Below are 13,214 nucleotides of genomic sequence, written 5' to 3' on the forward strand. Positions count from 1 at the left end.
CAGCCACTATGGAAGACAGTATGGAGTTACCTCAAAAAGTTAAAAATGGAACTCCGATTTGACCCTGTGATCCCACTTCTAGGAATATATCCCAAGAAACCAGAAACACCAATCAGAAAGGATATATGCATCCCTATGTTCATAGCAGCACAATTTACCATAGTGAAGATCTGGAAACAGCCTAAGTGCCCATCAGCAGATGAATGGATTAGAAAACTGTGGTACATCTACACAATGGAATACTATGCTGCTGTAAAAAAGAAGGAACTCTTACCATTTGCAACAGCATGGATGGAACTGGAGAGCATTATGCTACGTGAAATAAGCCAGTCAATGAAATAAAAATACCACATGATCTCACTCATTTATGGATAATAAATACCATTATAAACTGATGAACAAAAATAGATACAGAGGCAGAGCAGCCTCCAATAGACTGTCAAACTACAGCGGGAAGGCTGGGGAAGGTTGGGGGGCAAGAGGGGGGGATAAGAGATCAACCGAAGGACTTGTATGCATGCATATAAGCATAACCAATGGACATAAGACACTTGGGGGTAGGGGAGGCAGGGGGAATTTCAAGTGGAGGGGGGGAGGAGACATATGTAATACTCTTTGTAATACTTTAAGCAATAAAAAAATTAAAAAATAAAATTTAAATAAAAAAGGAAAAAAAGAAAATCCCAACCACACCAACTGTGTCATGGGCAGCCACCAGAGTCCTGCTACACTTGGTTAGTCACATCTCCCTGGCTCTGTTCTCTTCAAACCTCTGACTCTGTGCCCAGCCCCACCCCAGCAGTGTGCCACCACGCTCATACAGCTCTCTCCTCCCATCTTTCCTCCCTCTAACCACCACCTGCATCTAAAGCCAATCCCTCCAGCCTTTCAGATACCTTATATTCTGCAGGGTCCTTCTTCTGTAGCTACAAATGTGCCTTCTTTATGTGATCTCCCTGTCAGCATTGAACACACTCTTCCACCCTCATTCTCACCTTCCATCCCACTCCTTATCTCTCTTTCTCATCACAGATAAACTTCCTGAAAGAGCTCCCTCTTCTCCTCTGCCGCTGGTCTCTGGCCTCATTGTATCAGAGAAACTTGTTCTCATTTGGAGATCACCAAGGACCTACTTGTTAAGTTCAGTGAACACTTTCAATTCTTGTCTTATTAGACCCCTCAGCAGCATTCAGCTGGTTTCCTGACTTCTTACTCTTCTGGTTTTCCTTCTACCCCTCTGTCTGTCCCTTTTCCATTTGTGTCCCCATTTAGCATACTCTTTCTTTAAATGTTCCTCAGAGTTCTTTTTGCCTTAGGCATTCTCATATCTCTATGTACCTACTCCCTGGCCAATCTTATTCACTGTCATATATTCAAGGATTTTTTATCTTATGGTTCCCAAGTGGAAATATCCATCCTAAAGTCTTCTCCTGGGCTAGGGAATTGTCTTAGTCCATTTGGGCTGCTGTAACAAAAATTCCACAGAATGGGTGGCTTATAGACAATAAACATTTACTCCTCACTGTTCCGGAGGCTGGGAATCCAAGTCAAAGCTGCAGCAGAGTGTCTGATGAGAACCTTTTCCTGGTTCAAAGACATCCATCTCCTTGTTGTAACCTCACGTGGCAGAAGGGGCGAGGGAGCTCTCTTGGGCCTCTTTTATAAATACATTAATCCTATCCATGAGGGCTTTGCTCTCATGACCTAATCACCTCCAAAGGCCCCAGCTCTTAATAACATCACATTGGGGATTAGATTTCAACATATGAATTTGGGGGAATTCAAACACTCAGTCTGTAGAAGGGGATATATATTGAACATCTGTGTCCATTTAGATGTAACTATGGCATTTTAATCTTAAATTTTCTAAAGCTAAATTCATGATCTATCCTGTCTGTGCCCCAAAGCCTTTCTTCTGCTGCTGTTTCTATCCCAGCAAAAGGCCCCTCCAACTACTCTGGAGCCTGAGCCTAGAAATTCAGGACTCAACTTTGGCTCTTCTCTTTCAACCGCCACATCAATCCATTCATAGGTCCTATAGATTCTCTTCAATGCCTCTTGAGTCTGTTCACCTATTTCAACTCCCACTGCCACTAGTCTAGACTGAGTCACCATATATCCTGTCCTGAGTAGTGCAGCTGCTTCCTTACTATCCTTAGGGCTCTAATGTTCTCCCTTACGAATCCATCATAAAGTGGGTAGAGTGATCCCTGTCTCAAAGTGAACATGATTGCCTATCCCCACTTAACTTCTTCTTCTCTTAGGATCTCAGTCAGTGTCTAGACTCCACTGCAAACTTATAGAAGCAGAATCTACCAGAAAAGTTTATAAAAGTCTCATGATAACATTCACCCAGGGTCTTGCCAAATTTACAGCTTCTCGGATCTCTTGCCTGGAGAGTCCAGTCCCCTGAGTTTGAGAAGAGGCCTGGAAGTGTGTGTTTTAACCAGTCCCCATGCATACGTACCCTCAGGAGCATTTGGAAAACATCACTCAGGCCCCTAAGCTCCATGCAAGTAGGGATTGTTTCTGTCCCTTACATATCTGTACCCATTACACTTATGCCCTTATGCGTGTGCCAACAGAAAGTTGAGAGGAAGAAAGGGAATGAGAGTGGGCTGACTTTCCCCAGGGGATCTGCTGCTAGAAGGAGACCAGCGCAGCCTCCTGATAGTGTTAGTCCTCAGTCAAATTAACATATTGGCAGTCTGGCTGTGTGGTGTGAGTCCCTTGAGAACTTAGACACTGTGAGTCTAACCCCAAAGGTTTCACCACCTCTGTATGGAGATAACAATACTGCCTGCTGGTGACAGAATGAAACAAGATAGTGTTTGCAAGGTGTCCATTATGCCTAAAGTAATCTCTGTGGGTGGGATCTGGAGCAATCAGATACCCCGCCCTATGCTAACATGTCCTTTGGAAGAGAGATGGAGTGGGGGGAACAGAACTGAATTTATCCCTAAGTGTTACATAAATTTTAAGTAATCTCTAATGCAATTTTAAAGCCTTGGTTGTTGTTTTGTCAGGTACACATGGTGTGGTTGTATTGTTCTGTTTTGTTTCTCGGAGCAGGGTCCAGGGAGCAGAGAAGCACTTCAGCAGCCCCTGAGTCCTGACAAGAAGCTACAGTGGCTGCTGTCTTTGCCTCCTTTCCACTGGTCCTGGGAGCACTCTTTAACAGTGCCAACAGTTCCCCAAAGGGTCAGAACACACTTAAGAATCCTGGGCAAAAATACTCATTGAGTCATAGTGTTTATATGGCTCCTGACAGTAGGAAACATCAACCTCACAACAACGGTGATGTCATTTTTCTGCCATCCATTTGCTGGAATTCTTAGGGAGTGCATGCAAAGATGAAGAATGAAGAAACGCCCCAAACCGTTAAACCAAGACCTCTTTGTGTGGTTAATAACCATATTTTTTACTGAGCATTCTGGTCATGTAATATTTATAGCACCCTAAAGTATTTAACTCTCTCTAGGTCACAGGAATGTTACTGTTTCAAACTGTTGCCAAAATAATTTCTAAGATACTTTTCCAGATTTTAAGGAGCACTTCTAAATGCATCCTGGGCCCATCTTTCACTGCATTTTTTGCATAGAAGCACAAGTCTGCTTAAAATATCACACACATTGTGGCCAAGTGATTTTGAGTCCTTATCATTGTTTTTCACAAGAGGACTAGCTTCATTCTGCTAGGAGAGCACTGGAACCCACTCTTGGTGGTTCTCACTCTACAACTCTGTGCAAAGTGTGTGCAAGATAAACTATCACTGCTCTGTCCACTCTCCTTCTAGAGCACCTTGCACTCCCCTCTCTTGCATAGTAATTTGTGTCTTAATTATTTGATCACTTATGTGTTTTTTATGATCACATGTTTTCTATGATCATTTTTATTTTTATTATTTGACTGGAAGCCCATGCTCTGAAAAATAAAAATGAGCTGAAGGCAAATCACAGAAGTGTGTGTGCACCCGTATACACACACATGCGCGCGCACGCGCGCACACACACACACACACACATACATACACACACGCACGCTCATGCACACAAGGCAAAGTAATCCCACTTCTCTTGGGCTCACTGTGATTAAATCCCCCAAACTGTTGTGTCATATCCAAGTGCCACATGTGCCACATGATATGATGCACTTGTTTTTAGATGAGAACTGCTGGGAGATATGGCTATCATTTACTCCGGATGCATAGCCACAGGCAATGAACCAGAGCACACTTAGTCCCCTATATAAGAAGTTGAATGGCGATAACAAAAATTCAAGAGGACTTTGAGAGTTCACCAAAATTGTTGGTTCTGTAAGTTCATTATCTCTGAGACATGAAGCCAGTATTGGATCACTCCCCTAAGACCCACATTTCTTTTGTGATCTCACTGACCCAGGGAATCAACATGTGATCATAGAAAACACATAAGTGATCAAATAATTAAGATACAAATTACTATGCAAGAGAGGGGAGTGCAAGGTGCTCTAGAAGGAGAGTGGACAGAGCAGTGAGAGGTGTGAATAGAGAGGCAGGAGGTGGAACAAGATGCCCACTTGATTGACATCTGTTTCATGAAATGTATGTTGCATGGGTTAACATCCCAGCTGGCTTTTCAGGATGAATAGGAGTAGCTGAGCAGAAAAGAAGAGAAACAGCACTCAGGGGAAGATGTGGTTCGAGAAAAGGCCACCTCTGTGTAAAACTTGCATGATCTTACGTAATTCTGAGGAATCTTGGAGATAAAATACCAGAGTCATAGAGGTGGAAGGAGTTTAGATATTACCTAACCCACCCTCTAATTTTACTTAAGGCCTGAGAGGATGAAAAGATTGCTAAACTTTTGAGGATCTGAGATTTCAAATCTCATGCTGAAAAGAGGTAAATAAGAGGAAAGAATCAAGCATTTATTCTGCTTTTATTATGTAAGCCATAGCTCAAGCATATCTATCAATGAATTGCAATAGATCTTGGTTAAAGACAGATTTTTTAAAAGTATAAGGAAAAAATTAAGGGAAATTTGACTCTGACTTTAATATTTGATGATATTAAAGGATTATTAAATTTTTGGAGTGCACTGATATTTGCTTATGTTTACAAGAAAGAGTCTCAGCTCTTTGACATCCATACTAAAATATTTAAAGATGAAAAGATATAATATCTGGTATTTGCTTTGAATAATCTAGTGTGGGACAAGGAGGGAAATTTAAGTGAAACAAGTTTCACCATGAACTGGTAAATGCTGAAGCTGAGTACACAGGCATTTATCCAACGATTTTCTCTACTTTTGTATGTTTAAAATTTTCCACTATGAAAAGTTAAACAAAAGCCTACCTAACCAGTAAGTATTTTCTCATTTTATTTCTAGGAATTTTTCCTATAGAACTTACTTCCACCCAGATTTATGTTTATAACTGGAGTAGTTGGAGTTTAAGGATTTTTATCTGCTGTTTAAAGAATAATGATGAAATATTAGCCAACACCAAGAGTGTTGATGGACTTCAGAGTACTCTGGGTGCTTTGTCTGTATCAACTCATTTAATCCTCACAACAATCCTATGAGGTAATTCATTATTATAATGATCCCCATTTCACAGGTGAGAAAATGAGGCACAGGTTAGTAACTCGCCCTAGGCCTCAAGGTGGAAAATGGCTAGTAACTGTCTGGTCTGGCTTCTATGCACATAACCGGGAGGCAGAGTGCTTCTCAGTGGTGTGCACATGTGGCTTCAGTTACAGCCATATCACTCATCTATTGCTATGTAACAAACCACCCCCAATGCTGGGGTCTTTTCCTGGATCTGCTGGGGTTCAAGGAATCTGGAAAAGGTGCTATACATAAATGAATGAGACTAGAGAAGAAATATGAATTTGGAAGGCATTTGGGAGAGCCAGACGGAAACTTAGTTCTAGTGACTAAGCTCTCTGAATCTCTGAACCCGTGGCTTTTTATTCCCACATTTTGCTCTATAGCAAAGCAGATATACATATCAAAGGTAAGGTTTGGTAAACAATTAAGATTATCAGGTTGGGGGAACTGCCCTCAGCTGCCTGGCAGCAGGCAATAATATACGCAGATTTTCAGCCCTGCTGAATATAGAAGCCCAACCTTTTGAGGAACTTCTTGCACAATTATAACCTGCTGGAATTTGCTTCCAGCACCCCAAACCTAGTGGCTGTTACATCTCACAATTCTTTGGGTCGGCTGGGCTTTTATGTCTTTCGCCTGGACTTGGCATTCAGCTGGAGGGTCAGCTAGTTCACTTCTCTCTGACAGAAGCTGAAAATCCCAGGGAGTAAGGAGGTCAAGGAGAGAATAGATTCTGTGGGCTGGATTTTGTGCTTTCTAAAATATCAATTTTAAGTTAATCAATGTTTATATGCAAATAGATAAAAAGATAATTATTTCTTAAAAGTTTAAAATAAACCTGTAGCCCCTCAAGCCTCTCTTTCCTCTCAGACATCCAGGTCCCTGAAGGCAATTACTTTTAACCCTTATCACCATGTCTGTGGTCCCCCAGTTTTTAACATGTTCACTTCCACCTTCTCTTACCTTCCTTCCACTCTGTAATATAATTGTGTCTCTATATTTTAATTTTTAGCTTCCATGCTCAATTAAATGCCATGTTTTTATTTGTATCATTAGCTCTTGACTCAAGGATTGTACTGAGATTGCACTTACTTTCTTTAACTACTTTCCTCCTGAAAATTTACAATTATCTCATTTTTAAATTACTGGAGTTATTTTTTATTTTTATTTTTTTCTTAAAAATATATTTTATTAATTTTTTACAGAGAGGAGTGGAGAGGAATAGACAGTTAGAAACATTGATGAGAGAGAAACATTGATCAGCTGCCTCCTGCACACTCCCCACTGGGGATGTGCCCGCAACCAAGGTACATGCCCTTGACCGGAATCGAACCTGGGACCCTTCAGTCCGCAGGCCGACACTCTATCCACTGAGCCAAACCGGTTAGGGCTGGAGTTATTTTTTTTAAATAGTTGATGTCTTCCTACACACTGTAACCATTTTATAAAAGGCACTTTAGTAGCTGTTTCTAAATAGTCAAATCTCTCAGAAAATTTATCCTTTCTACTCCCCATTTTGCTTTGCTTTGATTTTGTTTTTATTGAAGAAATTCTTCCAGAAGCCCTTCATTATCCTCCTGGTTGCACTGATTACTTTTTAGGTCTGTTGCCCAGCTTCTCAGAAATTTTCTTTGCTTCTCTGCTGCACCTCCTGTTTCCTGGATCCTCCTTCCTAATTTATTTTCTTATTGCATAGTGGAGGAGTGGGGGAGGGAGTGGGTGCAGTGGGGTGGAGATATATGCCAATAACACTCTAAAAAAGGGTGAACAAGAGATTTTTGCTTTGAGACTCCATAAGTCTAAAAATATCTTTATTCTCTCCTTATATTTGACTCATAGTTTGGGTGCAGAATTATAGGTTGGGAATTCTTTTCCCCTCAGGAATTTGAAGGCATTGCTCTACTCTTTGTGAGCTTCTACTCTTGCTGTTGAGAGGACCAACGATGCCCTGATTCCTGATCTTTGTAAGTGGGCTATCTTTTTCATGATCTTTTCTTTATTGTGAGTTTCTGAAATTTAACAATAATGTGTATTAGGATAGGTTTTTTTTATCGTTCATTGTGCTGGGCATGTGGGTGGGCTTTTCTGGTCCTTAAGTCTAGAAAACTTATACTCTTTTGATAACACTTTCCCCTTCCTTTTGTCTTTTTTCTCTTTTGGAAACTCCTATTATTTAGATATTTTATAATCATTTTTTAATATTCTTATCCTTGCTTCTCTATTGTCCCACTCAATTTAGCCATTTTCTGAGCTATTTCCTAGACCTCATCTTTTAAGTCATATGTTAACTTTTTCATTTCTATTAATATATTTTTAATTTGAGAACAATTCTTGTTTTCTGATTATTCTTTTTATAGCATAGTCTTGTTTTATGGAAGAATTTCCTGTTTATCTCTAAAAATTTATATACCAGGTGTACCGGTTAATAATGGCAGATTTTGTAATCAAAGAAAACACGATAATTTCAAGAGAAATATCAAAAGTGCTTTATTCAAAGTAATGTCCACCGCTAGCTACACATTTTCCCCATCTTTCAGGTCATTTGTGGATACCGTCCCAATAGAACTTTTCTTGTTTTGAGGCAAACCATTCAGAGACTCAATTTTCTACTTCTTTGTAAGTTTTGAAATGCTGCTCAGAAAGTGCACGTGCCATCGATCAGAACAAGTGGTAATCTGAAGGAGCAAGTTTTGGTGAATACAGCGGGTGGGTTAATACTTCCCAGGCAAGATCTTTCAACGTGTCTTTAACTGGTTTTGAAGTGTGTGATGGTGCATCACCATGAAGCAAAATTACTTTGCCATGTCTTCTGCCCTGTTCTGGTCGTTTTACAATCAAAGCATGGTTCAAATTGACTATTTGTTATCAGTAGCGATCAGTATTAAGGTTTTACTTGGTTTTAGAAGCTCATAATACACCACACATTCCTGATCCTACCAAATGCAGAGCATTATCTTCTTTCCGAAGCAATTTGGCCTTGCAGTCAATGTTCATGGTTGACCTGGATCAACCCATGATTTTGTGCATTTGGGATTCTCAAAATAAATCCACTTGTCATCGCCAGTCACAGTTCGATGCAAAAAAGACTTTCTTTCATACCGTTGAAGCAACATTTTACTGATGACTTTTTGGTTTTCCATTTGTCTTTCATTCAGTTGATGTGCCACCCATTTTTCTTCCTTTAAAATCTTTCCCATTGCTTGTAAACGATCAGAAATTGTTTGCTAAGCAATGTTCAATCTTTCTGCAAGCTGTTTTTGAGTTTGACACGCATCTTCATCCAATAATACTTGTAATTCTTGGTCTTCAAACTTTTTTGGTTGACCTGGACGTTCTTTGTCTTCACATTGAAATCATCACTTTTAAAGTGTTTAAACAAGTATCGTGGAGCATGTTCACCATAAGCTTCCTGAAGTATACAATAACCTTCGGCAGCACTTTTCTTCAAAATAAAGCAATGAATTAAAACTTCCCACAAATGCTCTTTTTTTTTTTTTTTGGCACGAAATTCGACATTTTTAAGCATAAAAATATCTATGATGTTAACACCTTCAGCAAATTTGACATATGAAGTTTTAAAGCTTGCTGTCAATACAACAAAATAGCATACATATCAAAACGCATATATATCAACATATATGTAACTCCATCTATTGAAAAAAATCCACATTATTAACCGGTACACCTGGTATTTGCCAATGTTATCACCGATAAGGGTTTAATCTCCAACATTTACTGGGAACTCATACAACTTAACAAAAGGAAGATAAACAACCCAATCAAAAAATGGGCAATGGGATATAGACCAAGATGGCGGCATAGGTAAACACTGGAGATTGCTGCCGCAAACAACCACTTCAAAAATACAACTAAAAGACGGAATGGACATCACCCAGAACCACAGGAAGGCTGGCTGAGGAGAGACTCTTCAATTAGAAGGAAAGAGAACAGCATACTGAGGCTCAGAGGAGGCACAGTGTGGAAAATACAAAGGTACCGAGGTGCGCGCACAAAGCGGGCTGGTGGCTGAGGGCACGGTTGTCGTTTTCAATCAGGAGGGAGGCTCAGACTCTGAGCTCCAGATCCGGGCAAGTCTCTAGGGACTCAGACTCAAACGGGAGAGGCGGGATTGTCTGGCATCAGTTGGAACGTGAGGGCAGCTTTCTCTCCGAGGTTTGCAGCGGTTGCTGGGGTTCTGAGAAGCAGAGCCTCTGGGAACGGGGCTGAGAGCAGCCATAACTGCTCCCTCCACCTGCCCTGTTGATCCCGTGCAACCCGCCCCGCCCAAGCCCTGTGCAGAGCCATTTGCCGAATAGCCTCAGGCGAAGGCTAGATTAGCACCTCTCCAGAGGACAGAAGTTTTCCCACGGCAGACACAGGTGATTCTCACAGCCAGTCGGCCTGGTGGTCAAATCCCTCTAGTATTAACTACAACAATCAAGGCTTAACTAGAACAAGACTGTGCACAAAGACCACAAGGGGGTGCACCAAGAAAGCATAAAAAATGAGAGACGAAAAACATGACAGAAATGGAGGATATAGAGCTAAAAACGCAATTTTGAGGGCTTGCAATAATGTGCTAGAAGCTGCCAATAAACTTGATGAGAGCCTCACGAAATCTAATGAGACCCTCAATGCTGTGATAAAGAACCAACTAGAAATTAAGCATACACTGACTGAAATAAAGAATATTATACAGACACCCAATAGCAGACCAGAGGAGCACAAGAATCAAGTCAAAGATTTGAAATGCGAAGAAGCAAAAACACCCAACCGGAAAAGCAAAATGAAAAAAGAATCCAAAAATACGAAGATAGTGTAAGGAGCCTCTGGGACAGCTTCAAGCGTACAAACATCCGAATTATAGGGGTGCCAGAAGATGAGAGAGAGCAAGATATTGAAAACCTATTTGAAGAAATAATGACAGAAAACTTCCCCCACCTGGTGAAAGAAATGGACTTACAGGTCCAAGAAGCGCAGAGAACCCCAAACAAAAGGAATCCAAAGAGGACCACACCAAGACACATCATAATTAAAATGCCAAGAGCAAAAGACAAAGAGAGAATCTTAAAAGCAGCAAGAGAAAGAAAATCAGTTACCTACAAGGGAGTACCCATACGACTGTCAGCTGATTTCTCAACAGAAACTTTGCAGGCCAGAAGGGAGTGGCAAGAAATATTCAAAGTGATGAATGCCAAGAACCTACAACCAAGATTACTTTATCCAGCAAAGCTATCATTCAGAAGTGAAGGCCAGATAAAGAGCTTCACAGATAGAAAAAGCTAAAGGAGTTCATCTCCACCAAACCAGTATTATATGAAATGCTGAAAGGTATCCTTTAAGAAGAGGAAGAAGAAGAAAAAGGTAAAGATACAAATTATGAACAACAAATACGCATCTATCAACAAGTAAATCTAAAAATCAAGTGAATAATAATCTGATGAACAGTATGAACTGGTGATTGTAATAGAATCAGGGACATAGAAAGGGAATGGACTGACTATTCTTGGGGGGGGGGAAAGGGGTGTGGGGGTGAGTGAAGAGGTTAGACAATAATCGTACACCTATGGATGAGGACAGTGGGTGGGGAGTGAGGGCGGAGGGTGGGTTGGGAACTGGGTGGAGGGGAGTTATGATGGGAAAAAAGAGTAACTAATGTAATAATCTGAACAATAAAGATTTAATTAAAAAATAAATAAATAAATAAAATATATCAACTCTTAAAAAATAAATAAATAAAAAATAAAAAAGTTGTAATTGATTTTGAGAGAGAGAGAGAGAGAGAGAGAGAGATCAATTTGTTCTACTTATTTTGCATTCATTGGTTGCTTCTTGTGTGCGCTCTGACCAGGGATCAAACTTACAACCTAAAAATATCAAGACAATGCTCTAACCAACTGAGGTACCTGACTAGGATCTATGATCATTTTAATGTATTGCTGGATCCAGTTTGCTAATATTTTGTTGAGAATTTTAGTATCTCTGTTTATCAGGGTTATTGGCTTATAATTTTCTTTCTATCTGGTTTTGAAATTATGAATTTCAGAGTCTTTCCTCCCCTTAACTATTTTGAAATCTTTTGAGAAGAATAAATGTTAGTTTTTCTTTGAATGTCTGGTAAAATTCACCTGTGAAGCCATCTGGTCCAGGTCTTTTGTTTGTTGGTAGTTTTTTTTTTAATTAGTGTTTTAATTTTATTAGTTATAATCAGTCTGTTCAAATTTTCTGTTTCTTCTTGATTCAGTTTTGGAAGATGATATGTTTCTAGAAATTTTCCCATCTCATCCAGATTATCCAATTTATAGGCATAGAGGTGTTTGTAATATTTTCTTATAATACCTTGTATTTCTATGGTGTCAGTTATTACTTCTTCTCTTTCATTTCTGATTTTATTTATTTGGTTCCTCTTTCTTTTTTCCTTAGTGAGTCTGGTTAAAAGTTTTTCAATCTTATTTAGCTTTTCAAAGAAACAGCTCTTGGTTTCATTGATCTCTGTAATTGTTTTTTAGATGCTATTTTGTTTATTTCTGCTGTGATCTTTATTTGCTTTCTTCTACTCACTTTAGGCTTTGTTTGTTGTTCTTTTACTGATATTTTTAAGTGTATAGTTAGATTTTTTTTTGAGATTTTTCTTGTTTCTTGAGGTAGGTCTGTGTTGCTATCAATTTTCCTCTAAGGCCTGCTTTTGATATATCCTATAAATTCTGGGTTATTGTGTTCTCATCTTCATTTGTTTCAAGATAACTTTTGATTTGTTCCTTGATCTCATTGTGAACCCACTCATTGTTTAATAGCATTTTATTTAGCCTCCACATCTTTGTGTGTTTTTCAGTTTTTTTTCTTGTGATTGATTTCTACTTTTAAACAATTAAGGTCAGACAGATACATGCAAAAAAATGAAACTAGGCCACCAACTTATACCATACACAAGAATAAACTAAAAAATGGATAAAAGGCTTAAATGTAAGTCATGAAACCATAAAAATCCTAGAAGAAACCACAGACAGCAAAATCTCAGACATTTCTTGTAGCAGTATGTTTATAGATTCATCTGCTAGAGCAAAGAAAACTAAGGAGAAAATAAACAAATGGGACCACATCAAAGTAAAAAGCTTCTGCACAGCAAAAGAAACCATGAACAAAACAAAAAGGAAGCCCACTGTATGGGAGAATATATTTGGCAATGATACATCTGATAAAGGGTTAATATTCAAAATATGTAAAGAACTCATAAACTTAACAAAAAGAGGACAAACAATCCAATTAAAAAAATGGGCAAAGGACCTATATAGACACTTCTCCAAAGGCGGCAGACAGATGGCCAAGAGACATGAAAAAAATGCTCAAAGTCACTGATCATCAGATAGATGAAAATTAAAACGACAATGAGGTATCACCTCACACCTGTCAGAATGGCTACCATCAACAAATGACAAGTGCTGGTGAGGATGTGGAGATAGGGAAACCCTACTACACTGCTGGTGGGAATGTAGACTGGTGCAGCCATTATGGAAAACAGTACGGAGTTTCCTCAAAAAATTAAATATAGAACTACCATTTGATCCATTGATCCCACTTCTAGGAATGTATTCTAAGAAACCCAAAATATCAATCAGAAAGAAG

Source organism: Myotis yumanensis, unplaced genomic scaffold (assembly GCF_028538775.1).
Source record: "Myotis yumanensis isolate MYYU_CA2020_CCGP unplaced genomic scaffold, mMyoYum1.0.hap1 SCAF_2, whole genome shotgun sequence".
In the NCBI taxonomy this organism is placed as follows: domain Eukaryota; kingdom Metazoa; phylum Chordata; class Mammalia; order Chiroptera; family Vespertilionidae; genus Myotis; species Myotis yumanensis.